Source organism: Podarcis cretensis (assembly GCF_951804945.1).
Source record: "Podarcis cretensis genome assembly, chromosome: 17".
Lineage (NCBI taxonomy): Eukaryota > Metazoa > Chordata > Lepidosauria > Squamata > Lacertidae > Podarcis > Podarcis cretensis.
The window spans coordinates 35,381,324-35,392,796 of record NC_137187.1 but is presented as its reverse complement, the minus strand read 5'-3'; positions in this window follow the sequence as shown (position 1 = coordinate 35,392,796).

Here is an 11,473-nt window from a genome sequence, read left to right as displayed (position 1 = left end):
CAAGATCTACTACAGAAGCCACAAACAGAAAACTCATTCAAATTGTGTCCAAAAGGAAGATTCAGTCTTTAAAGTTCTTTGGCCAGGCTCTTGTAGATCTCAACAAAGGTAAGTTTGATCAAATGAAGTGTCGGCGATGTTACACTCAAGGGTATCTTCGTGGATATCTTTAGCCTGGTTAAAGGAACAGTTTCCTGTTTGTGGCTTCTGTAGTAGATCTTGTAACTTGTTTTCTCAATTTTTGGATTATTAATATGAGATTTAGAACGTAGAATGGTTTGGTAGTGTTTTGTGTGCCGCTAATGCAGGGGTCAGGGACGTGGGTGGCGCTGTGGGTAAAACCTCAGTGCCTAGGACTTGCCGATCGCATGGTCGGCAGTTCGAATCCCCGCAGCGGGGTGAGCTCCCGTCATTCGGTCCCAGCTCCTGCCCACCTAGCAGTTCGAAAGCACCCCTAAGTGCAAGTAGATAAATAGGTACCGCTTTATAGCGGGAAGGTAAACGGCGTTTCCATGTGCTGCTGTGGTGCCGGTTCGCCAGAGCAGCTTCGTCCCGCTGGCCACGTGACCCGGAAGTGTCTCCGGACAGCGCTGGCTCCTGGCCTCTAGAGTGAGATGAGCGCACAACCCTAGAGTCTGTCAAGACTGGCCCGTACGGGCAGGGGTACCTTTACCTTTACTAATGCAGGGGTCGGCATTTTTTTCCAGCAGCGGGCTGGTCTACTGTCCCTCAGACCTTGTGGGGGGCTGGACTATATTTTGGAAAGAAAAAATGAATGAGGGATGATGAGTAGCGCACAAAAGGGCTCCAAAGAGGGGCTGCTTTAAATGGCGGTTGCTCGAGAGGGGCTCTCAGTTAACCGCGGCTCTTGTGTCTTGCAAGCAGCAGGGGCTGGTGGCGAGGGCAGGACAATGAGTGGCACACGAAAGGGCTCTGGAGAGGGGCTGCTTTAAATGGCGGCCACTTGAGCGCTGCTGCTGGCACCAACAAAGCCCAGCCCCCTTCCTCCTCTAGGCAGGGCGGGGAGAAGCCAGGAGGAGGGAGGGAGGAAGCGCCGCCGCAGTGTGTGTGGGGGGGGAGGGGAAATGGCGCAGCCCGAATGATCAGAATCAGATCCATGCCAATCCATGCGGCGATTCCCAGACCGTTTGTGGGCTGGATCCAGAAGGCAATTGGGCCTGATCCGGCCCCTGGGCCTTAATTTGTTGACCCATGTGCTAATATATACATTAGATATTGGTCACAGTATAGACATGGAAGCATGGGAACGACTGTGGAATATGGATATAAAATTTACAGCATGTTATGGTTTAAGAGAAAATTATATTAAAATGATACATTGTTGGTGTCTAACACCTAGTAAACTGGCAAAAATGTATAAATCTAAATCAAATAAGTGTTGGAAATGTAAAGAGAAAGAAGGTTCCTTTTATCATATGTGGTGGTCTTGTAGTAAGCTTAAAGCTCACTGGGAAATGATATACAATGAATTGAAAAAGATGTTCAAAATAACTTTTGTAAAAACAAACAAACCAGAACCTTTTCTTTGGGAATTAAAGGAACAGAGCTACCTAAGTCCCAGCAAAGGAAGAATGGATACAAAAACTTATGGAATATGCAGAAATGACAAAACTTACTGGAAGAATAAGAAATCAAGATAAAAAACATTTTATAAAAGAATGGAAATGGTTTATTGAATATTTGCAGATAAATTGCAAACAGATAAAATCATTGGCAGGATTATTGTAATAAGAGTACATATTTAAAGTAGATAATTAAATGAGCAAATTAAATGAATTTGGATATGCAGAAGATATTAAAAAATAAATTTAAGGAACCGCAGAAAGAGGGGGAAGAATGTCAAACTTTGAAATGTTAAATTGATTGTAAAACTAATGAAATGTGTAAACTTGAAAAGTATAAATAATTTTTTTTTTTTTAAAAAAAAGACACCCTGGGGGATGCTGCCAGGTGGCCAGTGCAGGCAATAAGGAACTGGAGGAACCAAGGGCATGATCTGGCAAAAGGCATTTCCTGATGTAAAAAGATCTGAAAAACCACAAGGTATTTGGAGAAAATACGAGGTGCAAATGCAATGTATCATGCTCTCTAGTATTCCGACAAATTGTCGTCCATGAGGTTGGTAGAACCCAGCCCATAAAAACCAGCACAACAAAACACTTCATTACATGGGTAAGAACAGTTCTGGTTAGTTCTGTTGCGCCCCCTGCTGGCAAGCAAATGTAGTGCGCCTACTTCCCAGCCTTTCGCAGCCTCATTCCTCTCTTTTCTGTAACTGGCTGCTGAGTCTTCTTCCTCACACCCCACTGCCTTTCTTGCACCCCCATATATCAGTACCTACTGCCAGCAAGTATGTCCTTCATCGCATGCATGTGCCACTTCCTACCTATCGCTCTTAATTTGCAAACTGCTTTTACAATTGCTCAAATTTCCATTCCACAGATGAAGCAAGAAAAGCAGTTCTTAACAAATTAAACACTCGGCCGGCCAGCTGCTAATTCTTATTGCTTGACAATAAAATGCTCTTATTTAGGTTAAAAGGTTATTTATGTATGCCAGTACTGCGGCCCGTGTTTTGTTAGCCCCAAAATGGAAAACGAGCGAGGTCACAACCAAAGAAGTATGGCAACTGAAGCTGATGGAATATGCTCAGCTTGCAGACTTAACATATAGAACAAGAAGAACATATGTTTAGAGAAGATTGGAAAATGTTTATTGAATATATGGGGGGGGGGTTGTGTACACTTGAAGACCTTGGCAGCATTAAGATAAATTCAATAGTGTAAATAAATTTTGATGGATGTAATACAATGGTACCTTGGGTTACATACACTTCAGGTTACATACGCTTCAGGTTACAGATGCTTCAGGTTACAGACTCCACTAACCCAGAAATATTACCTCGGGTTAAGAACTTTGCTTCAGGATGAGAACAGTTTCTCATCCTGCGCTGGCACAGCGGCAGCAGGAGGCCCCATTAGCTAAAGTGGGGCTTCAGGTTAAGAACAGTTTCAAGTTAAGTACGGACCTCCGGAACGAATTAAGTACTTAACCCGAGGTACCACTGTATTTATCAGTTTGGCATCATTAGGCATTTTTAAAAGGCTGACATGAACTGGCAGGGAGGCTTATTGCGGCAGCCAGTGGTGCTTTGTGGGCTGCTCATTTGCCCTATAGCCTAACAAGAACAGACCTCCAGAACGAATTAAGTTCTTAACCAGAGGTACCACTGTAATGGAATACTGAATGGTTTAGTTTATGTAAAATATTCAGGGCTTTATGATATGCAAAATGAACCATGGAAAGAGAAGAAGGGAAGTCACTGATATTTTAAGGATGTTTAAATGAGTATTTTAAATTGTAAAACAGAAAATTTAATAAAAATTATATACATATAAAAACAATAAAATGGTGTTTTTATTTGCCTAAGGAACCAGTGGTGCTTTGAGGTTCCATTTCTCCGCTGATAGTTCTTCCCTGATGTTTCCCTTCTCTTCTCCAAGGAATATTAATCAGCTTAGGACTCTAAAGACGACTGTGTGCCAAACACTGCCCTAGCAAGGCAGGGCTGGCGATTAGCAAGACAGAAATAGATGACATTCTTATTCTTCTTGATTGACTTGGAAGGGTGTTGGAGTAGGAGAGGGGAGAATTCTTCATCATCTGCTTATTATTCAAGATCCACCCAAGATCTGGTTTACATGATCTAGGAGATCTAACAGGGATGCTGGGGTGCAATGCTCTGATATTGTGTCAAAGTAGATTAGTGGAATCATATACAGTGGTACCTCAGGTTAAGTACTTAATTCGTTCCGGAGGTCCGTTCTTAACCTGAAACTGTTCTTAACCTGAAGCATTATTTCTGGGTTAGTGGAGTCTGTAACCTGAAGCGTCTGTAACCTGAAGCATCTGTAACCCAAGGTACCACTGTACGATGGAATCCTTTTAACTAAAAAGGATGTTTCCTGACAACTCAGAAGCTCTCTGCATACATAATATCTGCCAGGACCAAAGTATGTGCCTGGTGCCTTGGCACAGAGTCTTTTTTTGCTTTCAAGGCACAGAGAATACTGTCTCCTACTTACAATGAACTAAAGGCATTTCATATCTGTATAGGCCTGGTGCGTTGTTCTGTGGCCATTAGTATCAGTGAAGAGCTGCTAGCCTGCCGTTTACTTCGCATTTTTCTTTGCTTCTGTTTTTTTATGGGGGCCTATAATTCAGCTTTATAAGGGACCCGGTGGCGCTGTGGGTTAAACCACAGAGCCTAGGACTTGCCGATCAGAAGGTTGGCGGTTTGAATCCCTGTGACGGGGTGAGCTCCTGTTGCTCGGTCCCTGCTCCTGCCAAACTAGCAGTTCGAAAGCACAAAGTGCAAGTAGATAAATAGTTACCATTCCGGCGGGAAGGTAAACGGCGTTTCCGTGCGCTGCTCTGGTTCAACAGAAGCGGCTTAGTCATGCTGGCCACATGACCTGGAAGCTGCACGCCGGCTCCCTCGGCCAATAAAGCGAGATGAGCGTCGCAACCCCAGAGTCGGCCGCGACTGGACCTAATGGCCAGGCATCCCTTTACCTTTATAATTCAGCTTTCAGATGATTGCTGAGCAGCAATCTCACAGGAGCACTCAAGGCCACTAGGGTGAGAAAGATCTGAATTTGGGAAGTATTTGCTCAACTAGATGAGCTCCTGGTTGGTGAAAAGTCTTTGGCAGATGGGTGGGGGGGGGAGGGAAAAAAAACAGGGTGTGAAAGAAGGCAGAGATCTGTTCCTCTGCAGCAATCTAGGTATGAAACCAGTCCGTCATACAGAAACAGAGTAGGAAAGTCAATTGGGGACAGACAGACCCCACCACTGGTTTCCTGCCCATTTCTGTTTAGAAAGGGTGCACTGTGAGGACCAGGAATCACTTTCTGAACCTGGAGTCTGTATATGCTCCAAATGCCTCTATTTATCCTGCTTTCTGTCCCTGGTAAATCTGTCACTAACTTGCACCCGTGTCTGTGGCATTGAACAGAATGTTTAATAGAATGAATATTTGTAATAAATGGAATATAATATTTAATTTCTCCGGGTATATTGGTGTGTACTCGATTCCTTTCCTCTCCCCAGTCAAATAACAGCCTTTCCAATTGTAAAAGTTATTGAATGTACTTCCGTCTAAGAGAAATGTATGCAGTAATTAAGAGAGGCGACCTGGAGGTCCTATATCTATGGTAAGCTCTCTGCAGGTGTCCCTTTGCCTGTCTGCACTCAGAGTCAAACCAGGTGGCAAATTCCGTTAACCTTTTTGTGGCAGTATTTTGGATCACGGTTGTTAAGTGTAGTTTTAGCCTTTCTGTGAGTGTCTTGAATAATTTCATGGCCTCAGCAGCCGAGTTAGCCGATATAATCGCAGTATGGATGTCCTTTAGCTGTTTGAAGAAGGCGAGTCAGGGCTGCGTTGAGTAGGGGGTACCATTTGATTCTTTTAGCTGCGGATATGCCAAGATTTTCATTAGGGCTATATTGCAGTTTTACGATAGAATTGTTAAGGAGCGGACCTGCAAAAGCCAGAATAAAGGGTAAGCGGTCGCTTTCAATGTTATAGCCCACTTGGAACTCCGTGACAAACTTGTATGCAAATCTTGAGATTAAGATATAATCTATACTATAGTATACTATATATAGTATACTTGAGATTAAGATACAATCTATACTGTAGTATACTATAGTAATCTATACTACTATCTATACTATCTATATTATATAGATATTATCTATAATCAATAGTAATCTATACTACCTCCAAACTTTGTGAAGTGGGTGTATTTCCCAGGGCAATCCCCCGCTATATTGCCGTTTAATATCAGAAGGTTCCTCTGCTTTGCGCCTGGGCTAAGCAAAGTCCTGGGTAGTTGCATCTAAGATCTTTAGAATGTACCTGAGCTGCTGCTAACAAGCAACACAACTTGATCCTCTGGATTCTGGAAGATTAAGCGCTCTTCATTTTTTCAAAAAGAAATCTCTTACGGTCCATTTACTGCAAATAACCCCATGCTTCGGAAGCTAGGGCAAGGCAGGCTGCCCCGGAGTATGTATGCTTTCATGACTTTGTTTGCTTCATGCATTTCAATCTTTTTTGCAGAAAGGCAGCATAAAAATAAGCAGGAAAGAATTTTTAGCAGTGCTAGAGAAGGCAGACGCCCAGAATTTACAAAGAATGGGAATGCGTACAGGAATATATGATAATATTTGGTTTCAGAGCTTAAATTTAACATGCAATAGCCTGAAGTACGCAAGGATACAAGAGATTACAATACAAATGGAAAAACAAACTTAATAGCTATCAACACAACAAGAAATAACAGTATGAAGAGAAGATCGCACATGGCTGAAGGGAAGTACAGTGGTACCTCGGGTTACAGACGCTTCAGGTTACAGACTCCGCTAACACAGAAATAGTACCTTGGGTTAAGAACTTTGCTTCAGGATAAGAACAGAAATCGTGCTCCGGCGGCACAGCGGCAGCAGGAGGCCCCATTAGCTAAAGTGGTACCTCAGGTTAAGAACAGTTTCAGGTTAAGAACGGACCTCCAGAATGAATTAAGTTCTTAACCCGAGGTACCACTGTAATGGGTAAAGGGGGAGGGAGGTATAAGACAGTAATTGGAAAATTGTAGAGGACAAACATGCAATTTAGGAGGTTAAGAACACGGAATTAAAAGAAGAAGATTTAAGTTAAAGAATAGTAAAATAAGGAAATCTGAGAAGAATTTAGTACAAATGAAAAGTGAGAGTCATGTTATTGCTTCTGTCTTGGTTTATTTTGGTTGTAAAGTCCTATGTTGTAAAGATTGTACATAAAATCAATAAAATGTTTTTTTTAAAAAAACAGAACGAGGGACTATGGATGAAACCAAGTGTGTGGCTATTGAGAGAAGCTGTGGTCCCCCTGCAGTGTGGTGATGTAGTTCTCACTGCCAGCCCCTGGCATTTGACCATCTCAAGCAGCTGTACCTCATGATCTGGAAAAGGCATCTAAGGCTCCCTTACGGTGGGAAAAAGCATGCTGGGCCCCAGTTCACAGACCACGTGCAAAGGAATGTGAGGTGCATCAAACACATGCTGCTTCATTGGCACCCCTAAATATGTCTGTGCCTCACTTTCACCTCTGCTCCCCTGGCAGTGGCACTCTGAGATATGGGCGCCGTCTATTAAATATTGCAAAGAAGAGAAAGAAGAGAGATATTAGTCTTGAGATTCAAATGTAATAGTGAAAATAACTTGCCAACAAAGGTCCATATAGTTAAAGCTATGGTTTTCCCAGTAGTGATGTATAGAAGTGAGAGCTGGACCATAAAGAAGGCTGATCGCCGAAGAATTGATGCTTTTGAATGATGGTGCTGGAGGAGACTCTTGAGAGTCCCATGGACTGCAAGAAGATCAAACCTCTCCATTCTGAAGGAAATCACTGGAAGGACAGATCCTGAAGCTGAGGCTCCAAGACTTTGGCCACCTCATGAGAAAAGAAGACTCCCTGGAAAAGACCCTGATGCTGGGAAAGATGGAGGGCACAAGGAGAAGGGGACGACAGAGGACGAGATGGTTGGACAGTGTTCTCGAAGCTACCAGCATGAGTTTGACCAAACTGCGGGAGGCAGTGGAAGACAGGAGTGCCTGGTGTGCTCTGGTCCATGGGGTCCCGAAGAGTCGGACACGACTAAACAACAACAACAGTGAAAATAAGAAATGTAAATCAAGTAAATAGATTGGAAAATTTTCAGATGTGATTGATGGAAGTAAAAAAAAATATGTATAAGATGTTAAAGTACGTTTAATTATTGTCGAAAATGATATGTTGAAAACTAGTAAAAAAATTATATATATAGATATATAAATAGATGTGGGTGCCATCACGCTCACCCTGCGTGGTTGACCTTGGGCCCTGCCTCTCTTTCCCTCGGAGCTTCCCTCCCCCTTCCATTCACAGAACTGATCCCAATCTCTCCTGGGTGACGTGAAACACTTTTGAAGGAACATTTCCTCCTACCAATCGCCAGAGGCTCTGGAATCTGGATTTCCCCAGTTCCAGCCTGGATAATCATAACGTCGCCAGGCACGGGGTGACTTTGTGACTCTCAGATCCCACGAAGGAGCAGCACTGAGCTTGGTACCTCGGTGTACCAGGCCTGCCTGCCTGCCTCCAACCTGCACGCGGGGGCGGGGGGGGGGGGCAGGGAGTGGATCCAGTCTGTGCTGGGCAGGGAAGGGTGGTTGTGCAAAGCCTCTCAGCCTGATTGCAGTTATTCAAGTCCTTGAGCGTCCTCTAATCCCATCAAACAACAGAACTTGAGCTGGCTCTCTCTCTTTCTCCGCCCCCCCAACCCCCCATCCTCCTGCCGGTCTCATGGCACACAGCTGCAGTCTTTTCAGGGGTGGCGTAGCCTGTGACTGGGGGTGGGCGCAGCAGCACTGCAGAACACGTGGCTGTACCAAACAAGATGCCGGGGTGCAGCCCTTAGATCAGGGGTAGGCAACCTAAGGCCTGGGGGCCGGTTTGCAAACTATTTTTGGAAGCCGAACATCCGAAGGGGCTTCTGCAGCTTCTGATTGGCTACAGGAGCTTCCTGCAGCCAGTCAGAAGCTGCGCTTTGGTTTCCAAACGTTTTGGAAGTCGAACAGACTTCTGGAATGGATTCAGTTTGAATTCCAAGGTATGACTCTGTGTGTGTGTGTGTGTGAGAGAGAGAGGGGGGGGGGCAAGGCCTGCCATTGCAATGCTGCTCAGCATTCATAGCTGTCAACTTTCCCCTTTTCTTGCGAGGAATCCTATTCGGAATAAGGGAATTAGCCTTTAAAAAGGGGGGAAGTTGACTGCTAAGTCAGCATTACCTGCACTGATTGCATCATGGGTAGGCAAACTAAGGCCTGGGGGCCGGATAAGGCCCAATTGCCTTCTGAATCCGGCCTGCAGACGGTCCGGGAATCAGCGTGTTTTTACATGAGTAGAATGTGTGCTTTTATTTAAAATGCATCTCTGGGTTATTTGTGGGGCATAGGAATTCGTTCTCCCCCCCCCCCACCTTCAAAATATAATCCAGCCCCCCACAAGATCTGAGTGACAGTGGACCGGCCCCCTGCTGAAAAAGTTTGCTGACCCCTGCCTTAGATCATGTGCTGGGGCAGCTTGGGAGCACAATGGCAAAAGTTCAACCCTAAAAGCTCTGCTTTTATTCCTGTCCTTCTTTAATCTCCCCTTGGAATCCTCCCTGGGAAGGATGAGATGGCCAGTGCATTACAGCATAGCCCACCCCCACCCCCCCGAAAGCCAGAAAATCATACAGCCCTCCCCTTGCTTTTTAGCCAACTATTTCCCCACTCCAAATTCAATTTTTCTTAGAGCCTTGCCTAAAATTCCATGCTGCAACTTCCTTAAGCCAGGAGCATAGACACTATTTGTTCTCTCGATTTGCATTTTATCAAGTGGCAGCAAAGGAACTGTTGAAGGGTCAGGTCTCACACTGGGAAACTCCTGCTGATGAAAGCGTAGCAGACAATGCAAGTTGGGAGAGACCCCTCTCCCTCTGTGTAAGGCAATAAGCCTCATGGCGGGTCAGCCTTTGGTTCACCTGCTTGACACCTGCGTGATGTTGGGGTCAATGGGACTCTTGGACCAGGAGCTGGGAAGGAAAGAACTTTTAGGAGCTACAAGGCTCAGGTCTTCCATCCACAAACAACAGCTAGGCATTCATTGGCATCTAATCGGTAGTTCAGCAAAAACAGGAAGGTATTTAGAGGTTTTTTAGAGGATGCTCCCCAATTTACACGATTTCACTTACGCGCTTGGGGGCCCAGAACAAAAACCCTGCATAATTGGGGGGTGGGGGAATGCTTGTATATCTCACAGAAGCTGAAATGTGAACTGCTGTTGATGAGAAGAGCCCAGCCAGATCAGATCATCACCTTTCTAGTCCAGCACTAGACGTGGGTGGTGCTGTGGTCTAAACCACTGAGGCTCTTGGACTCGTCAATCAGAAGGTCAGCGGTTCAAAGCCCCGCGATGGGGTGAGCTCCCATTGCTCTATCCCAGCTTCTGCCGACCTAGCAGTTCGAAAGCACACTAGTGCAAGTAGATAAATAGGTATCACTGCGACAGGAAGGTAAATGGCGTTTCTGTGCACTCTGGCTTCTGTCATGATGTTCTGTTGTGCCAGAAACGTTTTAGTCATGCTGGTCACATGACCTGGAAAGCTGTCTGTGGACAAACGCCGGCTCCCTCGGCCTGAAAGCGAGATGAGCACCACAACCCCATAGTCGCCTTTGACTGGACCTGACCATCCAGGGGTCCTTTACCTTTTTTACCTTACCTTAGTCCAGCATTCTGTTTTCACACAGTGGACAACCAGAAACCCTTAATAGGCCCACCAAGTTCTGTGACTGCTTGTTGATAAATGTGGTTTACAAGTATTAAAAGGCCTACCGTTCCTGATCCTGATTTATATGTATGATGCTTTTCCACCCAAAAATAATGCAAGGAATGTTCTGAGCAGGGAGCAGGAATTCTGTCTCTGCCGTGAATATATGGGGCAAGAATGTTAGTGTATATCAGAGGCAGGGGGTGTTACTAGCCTGGCAAAAGGAAGACCTGCCTGAGGGAGTTCCGATGTCCCCCCACTTCCCTGGAGTCTCTACAGGAAGGGGGTCAGAAATTCTGATGGTGAAGAAAGCTTGATTCTCCCCAGCTCCACAACTCATGCAGAATGCAGGTGGTCCCTTACCTTTCCTGCCCCGACCTGGCCACAGTGATCCATGCGACGGTCGCCTCCAGGCTTGACTACTGTAATTCACTCCATGTGGGGCTGCCCTTGAAGCTGTCCCAGAAACTCCAGTGGGTGCATAATGCTGCAGCGAGGCTCCTCACGGAGTCTCTGCCATGGGAGCATATTCACCCAGTGCTTTTCCAGCTGCACTGGCTCCCGGTGGAGTACAGGGTCAGATTTAAGGTGCTGGTTTTGACCTTTAAAGCCCTTCACGGCCTAGGACCCTCGTACCTACGGGACCCCCTCTCCCGGTATGCCCCACGGAGGACCTTAAGGTCCATAAATAGCAACACCCTAGTGGTCCTGGGCCCTAAGGAAGTCAGATTAGCTTCAACCAGAGCCAGGGCCTTTTCAACCCTGGCTCCGGCCTGATGGAACGCTCTGCCTTATGAGACCAGGGCCCTGCAGGATCTGATTTCTTTCTGCAGGGCCTGTAAGACAGAGTTGTTCCACCTGGCCTTCAGCTTGGAGTCAGTTTGATTCCCTCCCTCTCTTTCTTTTTTCCTTTCTCGTCCTGTGATGAGGCTGCATTTTAATGTTTTAATGTTGTATTTTAATCTTGTTTTTAAGTTGTATTCATTCAACTTGTTTTTATTATTGGTTGTTAGCCGCCCTGAGCCCAGTCTTGGCTGGGGAGGGCGGGGTATAAA